This window comes from Chiloscyllium punctatum, chromosome 5 (assembly GCF_047496795.1).
Source record: "Chiloscyllium punctatum isolate Juve2018m chromosome 5, sChiPun1.3, whole genome shotgun sequence".
In the NCBI taxonomy this organism is placed as follows: Eukaryota; Metazoa; Chordata; class Chondrichthyes; order Orectolobiformes; family Hemiscylliidae; genus Chiloscyllium; species Chiloscyllium punctatum.
The window spans coordinates 127,016,283-127,027,529 of NC_092743.1; positions in this window are offsets into that span (position 1 = coordinate 127,016,283).

Sequence of the window (11,247 nt, forward strand, 5' to 3'; positions counted from 1 at the left end):
TTGTCCGTCGACCCTCTGGAGGTCACGGCCCAGAGGATCGTGATCTCCAACGTCCCGCCCTTCATTGCCAGCGAGCTCCTTCTCCCCCACCTCACCATCTTGGGGGAGATCTGGTCGGGCGTCCAACCGCTCCTGCTCGGTCTTAAGGACCCCGCCCCCCGACACATATACTCCTTCCAACGCCAGGTGTTCATTTGCCTGGCCCGGGAGGAGGTCACCGGGGGCTCTTTCACCCTCCTCCACGAGGGTGCAGCCTACCGCGCCTTCTGGACGGCGGACGGCGGACGGCGTGCGGTGCCACCTGTGCCGCGAGGTGGGGCACATTAAAAAAAACTGCCCCACCCAGAAGGCTGCCCAGCCCATGCCAACAGCTCATGATGGCACCGCCACACCCACCCCCACCCCCCCCCTCCCCCGAAGTCAGCACCACAAGCCCCAGCACCGGGGGCTAAGCCGGAGGCTTCCAATGCTCCAGCCTCCAGCAGGGAGGGGAGTGAGTGTCCGGCCGGCCGGAAAGCGCTCAAGAAGACACGATGTGTCAGGCCCGCCCACGGGGAGGCCACCCTATCCCCTTCCCCGACATCTCGCCCACAATCTGCCCTGCCCCGGCTCAACAATGCCCCTGCGGCCGTGCTAGCATCGCCCCGGCGCAAGAACCCTGACCCCCAAACGCGTACCTAATCCTGGCCCCACTGACCCTACATCCACCCCCCACCCTGATAGAGAAACCCCTGGGGCTTCAATGCCTGCCCCTGGCACTGCAACACCTGGCCCGGGGGCCCCTGAGCCCGAGCCCCACCACACTCTGGCACTAACGTGGGGCAGGGCGGGGGAACCACTGCCGCCCAACCCCCTGCAGCGACTGTGTCTCTGGGCCCTGGAGAGGGAACGGGGTCCCTGCCCCGCCCACCATCAGCCGATAAACCAGGGGCGGGGGCAGGAAGTGACACGGCTGACCCTCCCCACCCTGGCCATGCCCCCTGACTTCCCCCAGCCAATCGTATTCTGGGAAAGGCTATTTTGGGGGGGGTGGGGGGAGGAAATAGAACCTCGGGCCCCATGTCCACCCAGGCGGGCGGGCAGGCAGGCGGGCGGGCGGGCGGGCGGGCTATAAATTCCCCCCTGTCTCTCTGGGGAAGAGGTGCTGGCCCTTGGAGGGAGAGATACTCCAGCAGCGTGCCGGTGCCGATGGCGCTGCTCCTCTCCAGGGGATGAGCCAATGGTGCCTCTCGACTGTCCCGCACCGCGGCCCGACCTACCCAAACCCCTAGGGGCTACAGCAGCGCCTCCTGCTGTCTCAACTCCTCTGGTCCCTGCGGGAGACTTTAATGACCACATGGGTCATGGTGCGGGTGACAACGGAGGATCCTCTGCTGGGTCGTCGAGCGGTGGAGGGGAGGAAGGTGTTATTCTTGCTCCTCCCACCCAGACTGTTTGTCTGGGGGCCTTGTCCCTGGGGGAGGACCTTTTCCATGAGGAGCTGGGCACCCTGGTGTCGGGAGGGGAGCGGGGCCCTGAGCCTCTGCCACCCGCCGACCTGAACTCGGCGTTCCGGGAAGGGGTGTGCTGAGGAAGGCACCACTGGTGACCCTGGGGGTGGGGTCGCTGGGGGTTTGAGGCCAGTTGGCGGTGCCGGACCAGCCCCCATCCTCTTGGTGGGAGAGGGGTCAGTGACCAGGGGCTACCTCCTGGAGGAGGGTTCAGGATCGGTGGCGGACACCGGGGACGACGCAGACTCTGTCTGCAGCAGCATTTTTGAGTCCTAGGTGCCCACCACTGATCTTCCTCTCATCCCCCTCGAGGAACTCTGAGTTTGTTGAGGAAATTCGGAGTCGCCGGGATAGAGCCCAACTGGTGCTCGACTGCTGGAGCTCCTTTGAAAGAGTTTGCTGGTCGGCCCACGCTGCTCGCCAGGCACCTGGGCTTGACGTGAATGAGCGAAAGCGAGTCAGGAACTTCCTGGGGGCACGCCTGGTGAGGCTGAGGCTAAGGGTGAGGGCGAGGGACTTCTGTGCCCCTCCCTCGTCCTCCCTGTAAATGTATATATCAGTTTTTAACTGTACTGGTGGTGGTTGCACAGTGCTTCCGACATGGCGACAACTATAGCCAGCCTCAACATCAACGGCAGCAGGGAGTCACAGCGCAGATTCCAGACCCCCTCAGTCCTTCGAGACGGGAATATGCGGTGTGCTTCCTGCAAGAAACCCACGCTACCCCGGGAGACGAAGCCACCTGGCTCCTGGAGTGGAGAGGAGGCTGGGGGGGGGGAGGGTCTACATGAGTCACCTCACCCGCAGATCTGGCGGGGTGGCTATCCTGTTGGCCCCGCATTTTCAGCCAGAGATCTTGGGGGTCAGGGAGCCAGTGCCAGGCCGTTTGCTTCACCTGACGGTTCAGCTGGGGGGCGCGGTGCTTCACTTGGTGAATGTCTACGCTCCCCTGGCCGGGCCGAGGCAAGCGAGCTTCTTTGAAGAAGTGTCCGCTCATCTCGCTTCCATCGACGAGAACCAGTGCGTCGTCCTCGGGGGAGATTTTAACTGCGTCCTCGAGGGCAGGGACCATGGCGGTGCCCGCACTGGCTGGGCGTCGGGGAAGAGGTTGGGGGACTTGGTCAAGTTCTTCGACCTGGTGGATGTCTGGCGGAATCTCTATCCTGACTCCATCGTCTTCACCTTCGTGAGGCCTGGGGTCGGACCGTCCAGAATCGACCGCCTGTACGTTTCACGGGCATATGCCTCCTGTTTTCTGAAGGCCTCCACGCGGCAGGTGTCTTGCACGGACCATCACCTGGTGTGGGCGGAACTCCTTCCGTTCGGCGCCAGGCTCGGCTCCACGTACTGGCACTTTAACAACCTGCTGCTGGAGGACGAGTGGTTCCGGGACTCGTTTTGTCGTTTCTGGGCCAGCTGGGGAAGGAAACGTGGAAGTTTCCCCTCCCTGAGACTATGGTGGGCTGTTGGCAAGGCTCACGTCCACGTCTTCTGTCAGGAGTAAGCGAGGGGGTCAACGAAGAGGCGGAAATCCAGGATCGGGGAGTTGGAGAGGGAGATGCTTGACCTGGAGTCATGCCTCAGTCAGCCCGACGCGGACCCGGCCCTGCGCGGGGTGTATGAAGAGAAGAAGGCCGCGCTCCGGGACCTGCAGCTCGTTGGGGCTCAGGGCGTGTACGTGAGGTCGCGGATCCAGCTCCTGCAGGACCTGGACCGCGGCTCCCCCTTCTTCTACTCGCTGGAAAAAAGGCGTGGCACCCGTCAGCAGCTCCTTGTGCTGCTGGCCAATGAAGGGTCCCTCCTCTCAGATCCGGAGGGGATCAGGGCCCACATCTGGAACTATTACACGGCTCTGTTCTCTCCGGATCCGTCCAGCGAGGATGCTTGCAGAGTTCTGTGGGAGGACCTGCCGCAGCTTGGCCCGGAGGACGCCGGAAGGCTCGACGCTCCCGTCACTTTAGAGGAGCTGACCGGCTCTCGAGGGGCAAAACCCCGGGGCTGGACGGGCTGACTGTGGAGTACTTCAGGGCGTTCTGGAATGTCCTGTGGAGTGACTACGCACAGGTCCTGGGGGAGTGTCTAAATGCCGGACAGCTGCCCCTTTCTTGGTGCATGGCGGTCATTGTCCTGCTGCCAAAGAAGGGGGACCTTTCGTTCTTTGAAGAACTGCCGTCCGGTCTCCCTCCTCAGCACGGACTACAAAATCTTCGCCAGGGTGTTGTCTTCTCGCCTGGCTTCTGTGCTGGCCTACATGATTCACCCGGACCAGTCCTACACAGACCCGGGCCGGAGGATACACGACAACATCCACCTGGTCTGGGACCTGATCCATTTCTGTTGACGGGCTGGTCTGCCGAGCGCCTTCCTGTCTCTCGACCAGGAGAAGGTGTTCAACAGGGTCGATCACGAGTACCTGCTCGGGACTCTGCGGGCATTCGGGTTCGGGACGCGGTTCGTCGCCTGGATCCGACTTTTGTACGCCGCCGCAGAGTGTCTGGTTAAAGTTAACGGGTCCCTGACGGCGCCCCTTCGCTTCGGGAGAGGAGTGCGTCAAGGCTGCCCCCTGTCCGGCCAGCTGTATTCCCAGTGCGTGGAGCCTTTCCTGCGCCTCTTGCGGAGGAGTTTGTCGGGGCTGGTTCTGCGCGGCGCGAGCATAGGGGTGGTCCTCTCGGCCTACGTCGACGACGTGCTCCTCACTTTCACCGACCTGGCTGACCTGGGGAGGATGCACGAGTGCCAGGCCGTGTACTCAGCGGCGTCTTCCGCCAGGATCAACTGGGCCAAATGTTCCGGACTACTGGTCGGTCCGTGGCGGGTGGACTCTCTGCCGGAGGAGTTACGGGGGTTCAGCTGGAGTACCACCCATCTCCTCTACCTGGGGGTCAACCTCAGCCCGGCTGAGGAATCCTGGCCGGCCAACTGGCAGGAGCTGGAGGCCAAAGTCTCGGCTCACCTAGGCCGCTGGACAGGACTGCTGCGAGTGCTATCATACAGGAGTCGAGTGCTGGTCATAAACCAGCTGGTGGCCGCCATGCTGTGGTACCGGCTGGTCACTTTGGTCCCTCCTCCTGGCTTTGTCACTGACATCCAGAGAACGTTGGTCGACTTCTTCTGGGACAAAAAGATGCACTGGGTCGCCGCGCAGGTTCTGAGTCTCCCTATTGAGGAGGGCAGTCAGTCGCTGGTGTGCGTCCGCACCCAGGTCGCGACGTTCCGCCTTCAGACCTTGTGGCGATACCTTTACGTCGAGCCTCCTCCTAGGTGGTGCGCCCTGGCGACGTATTTTTTCCGCCAGGTGCGTAACCTCAACTATGACACGCAGCTCCTGTTCATCGACTGACGGTTTGGAGGTCGCCCTCAAGACGCTGCCTGTCTTTTACCAGGACCTGATCACTGTTTGGAACATGGTCGAATCACGTCGCGCCTACCCTCCGGCTGGAGTAGCGGCTGTCGTCAGGGAGCCGTTGCTCAGGAATCCGCACCTCCGTACTCGCGGGTTCGAGTGGCTGTCGGAGGGGAGGGCCGTGGCGGCGAGGGCGACCAGGGTCGGGGACGTGCTGGATGCCGGGGGCCTGGGCTGGACGCTGCCGCAGGACATAGTGAGCTGGGCAGCGGTAGACGTCCAGTGCGTGGCCACCGCCATCCGACGCCTTAAAACGGCGGTGCTCGGACCCGACGTAGTGCACCAGTTGGAGGACGCTCAGGTGTGCGGTGGGATCCCGTCCGCGCTCACCCCGGCCCGGACGGAATTTCACATTGGCCCCAAGGTCCCATACTTCCCGCGGGAGCCTGTGCCCCACAACCTGAGCCGCCTCCGGAATTTTAATTTTGTTTCTTTTAAGGATATTAAAAGGAAGGCCCTGTATCGACTGCTGCTGCACACCGTCCACCTCTTCTCCCTCATCCGCCGTCCGGACTCGCCTTGGCGTGCCCATTTGCCACCGGGCGGTGGAGATCCCCAGTGGAGGGCTCTCTACGCGGGAGTCCTTCCCCTTTCTCTCGGGGATCTGGGGTGGAGGGTGCTGCACGCAGCAGTCCCCTGCAACCGCAGGTTGCGGTGGTTCACGGACTCCCAGCCCAACTGCTTGTTCTGTGGCGCTGTGGAGTCCGTGGACCATGTATATATTGGGTGTGGGCGTTTGCACTCCCTTTTTGATTTTCTCAGAAACCTTCTCCTCTGCGTTTGGCTGCACTTCAGTCCCACGCTCCTGATCTTTGGGCACCCGGTACGGAGGAGGGAGGGCAGGTCCGAAGACCTCCTCGTGGGTCTGCTCCTGGGCCTGGCCAAACTGGCCATCAACAGGTCCAGGCAGCGGGCCGTGGAGGGGGTCGTTAGGGCCGACTGCCTGCCCCTTTTCTGGGGTTATGTTAGAGCCCGGGTGTCCTTGGAGAAGGAGCACGCGGTGTCCACCAACACCCTGGAGCTGTTCAGGGAGAGGTGGGCGCCGCAGGGAGTGGAGTGCATTATTTCCCCCTCCAACTCTATTTTGATTTAGTCCCTACCCTCCCCTTCACTGTTTTGATCACACAGCATTGCCCTGTGGTTTGAAGGGCAGTGCTTGTCACTGGCCACTCGGGTGTTTTTCATATCTTCCTGGTGGTGGAAATTGAATAAAGATTCGTGCACTTTGTGTCCTTCACTGTGTTTTACACCTGCGCACACACACACACACCATGGGTGCTGGGGAAACAATAAGCACTACCGCACTTAGGCGGTAGTGTAAAAAAAAAGAGGTATTATTGTTAGTTAACAACCTTATTAACAGTGCTTCATTGAGACACAGCTTCCAATTTTACCTAAAACATCAAGCAAACTGGACGCCAAAAATTCTTGATCTGGAAACGAGAGTGGGTACCGAGGGACTTCAACTTGCAGCATGCTACAAAGGACCTCCATGTTGGACAGCAGGCACCACCATCTCAGGGAACACTCCATGGGCACCTACCCCATACACACTCCATGACCATGGACATTGGCATCCAAGACATGAAGAACCTTCAAGGCACATCTCCAGCCACTTACAGGATGCTTCTGCACTTCAATGGTGAATTCAGAGCACAACAGCAATTATTATTGTAATGCTGCATCAAGGACACTGCGCACTCAGGAACACATATCCAGCTCACAGATTTAGTCTCTGGAAGTCTCACACTCTGTTATTGAACTTAATCTGTCTGAGCCTCCCTGGATGCTCACAGCATCTCTGCCTTGCCTTTTCTGCACTTTGCCCCCTCAGCCATAGATATCAGGCTCACACAGTACTGCTGAATTGCTTTGCTGTTTAGTGCAAATGCAGAGGCAGGAAGCTTGACAGGGTTATCTGTATTTCTACATCAGCCTTTGCTCAGGGGAACCACGCACAGGGCAGCCTCTGATATCAGTCCAGGGGCTTAGACCCAGTCAGTCAGCCACTTGGAATGGTCAGAGTCAGGATGCTCTCTACTTAAGGGTGAGGAGGAAAATGTTGAGCAGTCCATCATAATTGGGTGGCCTATCTGTTATTCTTGGTGTAAGTGGGGGAGAGGCGTCCTGAGTAAGTGAGTAGGCAGCAATGAGAGCATACGGTGTTAATGGTGTCAGGGGTTGGTATGGTTGACAACAAATGAGGGAAAATGCTACAGGTAATAATGAGATTAGCAGATGTGTGGTGGGAGATGTGTGCAGTAACAGGGATGGATTGAATGTGAGGTAGCAGAGAGCAGAATGGTGACGGCTACATTGGTGGAATGGGGAAGGTCATTTACCCTTTTCCTCCATTGCAGTGCATTCCACCAGACATCTGAGGTTGCACTGACCTGGGTGGCAACCTCAGCCAAGGTTGACAGTGGGTTGCCTCCGTTGCTAGTCTTGGGTGAAGAAGGCATCCTGCGTCTACCTTACCCCATCCAGCAGCACCTCCAGGACACTGCCTGCAAAGCAGAGAACCAAACTTTCCATGCCTGCCCTGTCTGGGGCGAATGTCAGGAACCATGCAGGGTACCTCTGGATTTTCTGTGATCATGCAGGTGTACAACGGCCTTTTAAAGATGATACCACACCAGAGATGCTAGTCAATTCTGGAATATCTCAGCAGAGAGTTGTTCCACAAATGACACTGAGTGATATTAGGCTAGAATCAAGCAGGAGGAACACCAAGGGGCAGTATAGGTAATTAATGAGGTGAGTTATGGCAATAGATTTCATCTAACTTTGTGACAAGAAACCCTCCAAAAAAACGCAACAAAACTGTATCTTAGAAAAACATAAGATTCAGCCCTCTGTGTGAAATTGAAAGACAATCATATTCTTAGCATAAACATAAAACAAGAGAAAAATTCTATAATACTGGAAATCCAAAATAAAAATTGAAATCACCCACAAGTATCCAAAGGGGCAAACAATACTCGCAGAGAGACTTAAAGTTTCAGATTTATGACCTTGCATCAGAACTTTATTTTTAACAGTGTGGAAACAGGCCCTTTGGCCCAACAAGTCCACACCGCCCCGCCGAAGCACAACCCACCCATACCCCTACATCTACCCCTTACCTAACACTACGGGCAATTTAGCATGGCCAATTCACCTGACCTGCACATCTTTGGAGTGTGGGAGGAAACCGGAGCACCCGGAGGAAACCCACGCAGACACTGGGAGAATGTGCAAACTCCACACAGAGAGTCGCCTGAGGCAGGAATTGAACCCGGGTCTCTGGCGCTGTGAGGCAGCAGTGCTAACCACTGTGCCAACGTGCCGCAGAACTGGTAGATCTGAGAGAGGAATGGCTATTCAGCAAGAGTCATGGAGGTGCAATAGGGAAGGAAATGTGACAGGGTGAAGGGCTGACAGTCCAGTGACCAACACAAGAATAATGCATCGCATTGTATTCACTAAGACCTCGAAAGCAATTATATCATGAAGTGGTACGTTTGGCAATTAGTTATGAATATTTACAGGTAGGCAAAAAGTGAACCTCCTAGTTCAAGTGTGACTATTGGAGCTCTGTATTGGACTAACTAGAGTGAGAAAATATAATTAAAAAACTTCAAAGTCATGAACTGGAGACTTAAATAAAAACAAGAAAACATCATAACAGATTAGTAAGAAGTGGACATTTCAACTGTGAACTGAGCTCTGAGGAAAGGTTGGAAGAACATTTATTAGAATTCAGTTTATACATCAAACTTTAAATCCTCTTTTTCATCAGATGCAGACTAGCTAAATGTTGACTAACCTACTGTTATTTCCTGCATTTCCTCTCTTTGCTTCAGATTTCCGACATTTACTGTTCCATTTATTTTGGTTTTGAGGTCACCAAAGATGTCCATGAACTGTGGTATCCATTTCCCATTGGCCTCTTATAAATTTCAAATTAAATAAAGTAGCAAATCTGTTCTGATTCCTGTACAGTTAGGGTAATTTATGCTGTAATTGGAGAGATTATGAACAATGGATTAGAATAAGACTAGACATACTTGAGACTATTGTACTTCTTTTATCAATGTTATTATTAGCATGATTATTTTGACTGCATTTATCTGGAATGCCAAAGCTATAAAGACTATGAAACTTTCTGGCTGAAAAGCAATGGAAGCTCCCATTGTAGGGTCATAAGCCCTACAAATGAAATCTATTTCCATAATGAGTTAAATTAAATATGACAAACTACATTACACTAGGAGTTTGCACTATGTTCCTGTAGTAATTTGAATGATGTCAGCTAGGTGGACCTCAGAGAACATGAGATCTCTGACTGAGGCTGTTAACCTGGTCTGATCAGGCTGGCACATATAAGCAGGAGCGTCACAGGTTCTGCTCACTCTAGGAGCCAGCTATGAGCTAGCTGTTCAGTGTCATGTACTATATACGTGTAAATAAAGGGCGTCTTGGTGACAGGATACCAACTCTCGAGGGGTTATTTCAGTTCCCTTTCTGGTTTAGAGTATCTTACTTTTAAGACAAGAAATATTGATTGAATCCAGAAATCTTGATTAGAGGGTACTGCCATTGATAGAAAGGGAAGGGGCAGGGGAATAATTAATTCAGTGTGTTTAAGCAATCTTATCATTGCTATGATATGTAGAATATCCTGAGATACTGCAGTCACCAGTGCACATTATAATCTACATCATTCTGCTTGCTAAGCTTCCCATTGCAAACGAACCCGGGGAATTGAGGGGAGTATGTAACAATGAGCGTAGTTCTAAATCAGTGACATCAGAAGCAGAATAGCCAGCAGCCTTCAAATCCATTACATGCTTCTGTAAATCTTGGTAAATTAAACTTGTAATGGGAGGGTGGATCAAAAACAACTGGTCAAATTGCATTGGAATTTATCCTTGTAATAGCAAGATGAATATGCTATAATAGCCAAATGAATGCCCACTGAGATTAGGATTCTCAAGATAGAGTTGGTTTCTCCTCTAATGGTGTTGACCCTTGAATACAAACAAAATACGTCGAATAGTGTATCAGCTACATGCTCACATACTTTTCAGTTTGTTGAAATCTAGCGCTGGATGGAAGCCATGAAGTGTCGCTATATAAGAGAATTAAGTCAGAGTGTAGGAATTATAACCCACATAACTTGGCAGGAGTTATAATAAAGCATTATCAGAGGTGAAAACTGAAAGAACTGCAGATGCTCTAAATCAGAAACAAAAACAGAAGTTGCTGGAAAAAGATCAGGAGGTCTGGCAGTATCTATGAAGAGAAATCAAAGTTAATGTTTCCAGTCCTTCCCCAGAACTGAGTTGAGCTCTATAATCCAGTTGAAAAGGGAACTAATTATCAGGAATTCTCAACATAGTTTATGCCAAAGGAATCCTATCTTACTTTAATTTTGATGATGGTTTGAAAAATGTAGTGCTGGAAAAACACAGCAGGCCAGGCAGCATCCGAGGAGCAGGAGAATCGACGTTTCGGGCATAAGCTCTTCTTCAGGAATTTTGATGATGTCAAACAATGACAGCTAATAATAGATATTGTGTATTTGGCTTCCAAAATAAAATCCTATATTAAAAAAATATATTAAGCATACATAAGTTCTGGGGATTGACAATCTCATTTTAATCTGAATTGTAAATTTGTTCATGCCCTAACCATTTGCCATCTTCTGAGTTAGGTTGGGAAAGTACAATCCTTAAGTTTGCTGATGGAACAAAGGTGTGTCTAGCAGCTGAGATTTTGGATGAAGTAAACAGGATGTAGGTTGATTCTGGGAGAATGGATCCCATTCAGATGTTGATTAATATGAAGCGGGGGGACATTTGGAGGTGATCTTTTTAAGAGATGCTGACATTTTATGTCCAGTAGTGTGAGGCGATAATTAGAGTGTTTACCAAGCATAGCAAAATGAGGGAAATATCGAGCTGACTTTTCCCAGACCATCTGTCACAGGAATAGAGGTTGGAGGTCAAGTAAGATAAGAAGGGCAAATGTCGCAACAGCTCCTTGCTCCAGCAATTGGTTACAGGACAGATGGGCTACCCCTATCAATCCACCCAAGCAAGACCCCCAATTATGAGCCATTTTCAAAGCATTTTACCAATGGCAGTCTTGCCCACACATACCCATGTCATTCAGGGAGGCAGCATTCATTTGGCAGTGCAGGCACCATCAGAGACAGTGTATCCATGATCCACTGCACGTGGGAAAGTAACCATCAACAAAGTTCCCATAAAGTAAGACATACATAAGCAAACCACTGCTTGCCTCCATGGAATGGGCAGCTATCTATCTCTGAGATCACTACTGCAAAACCTCAGCACCAGTGAGACT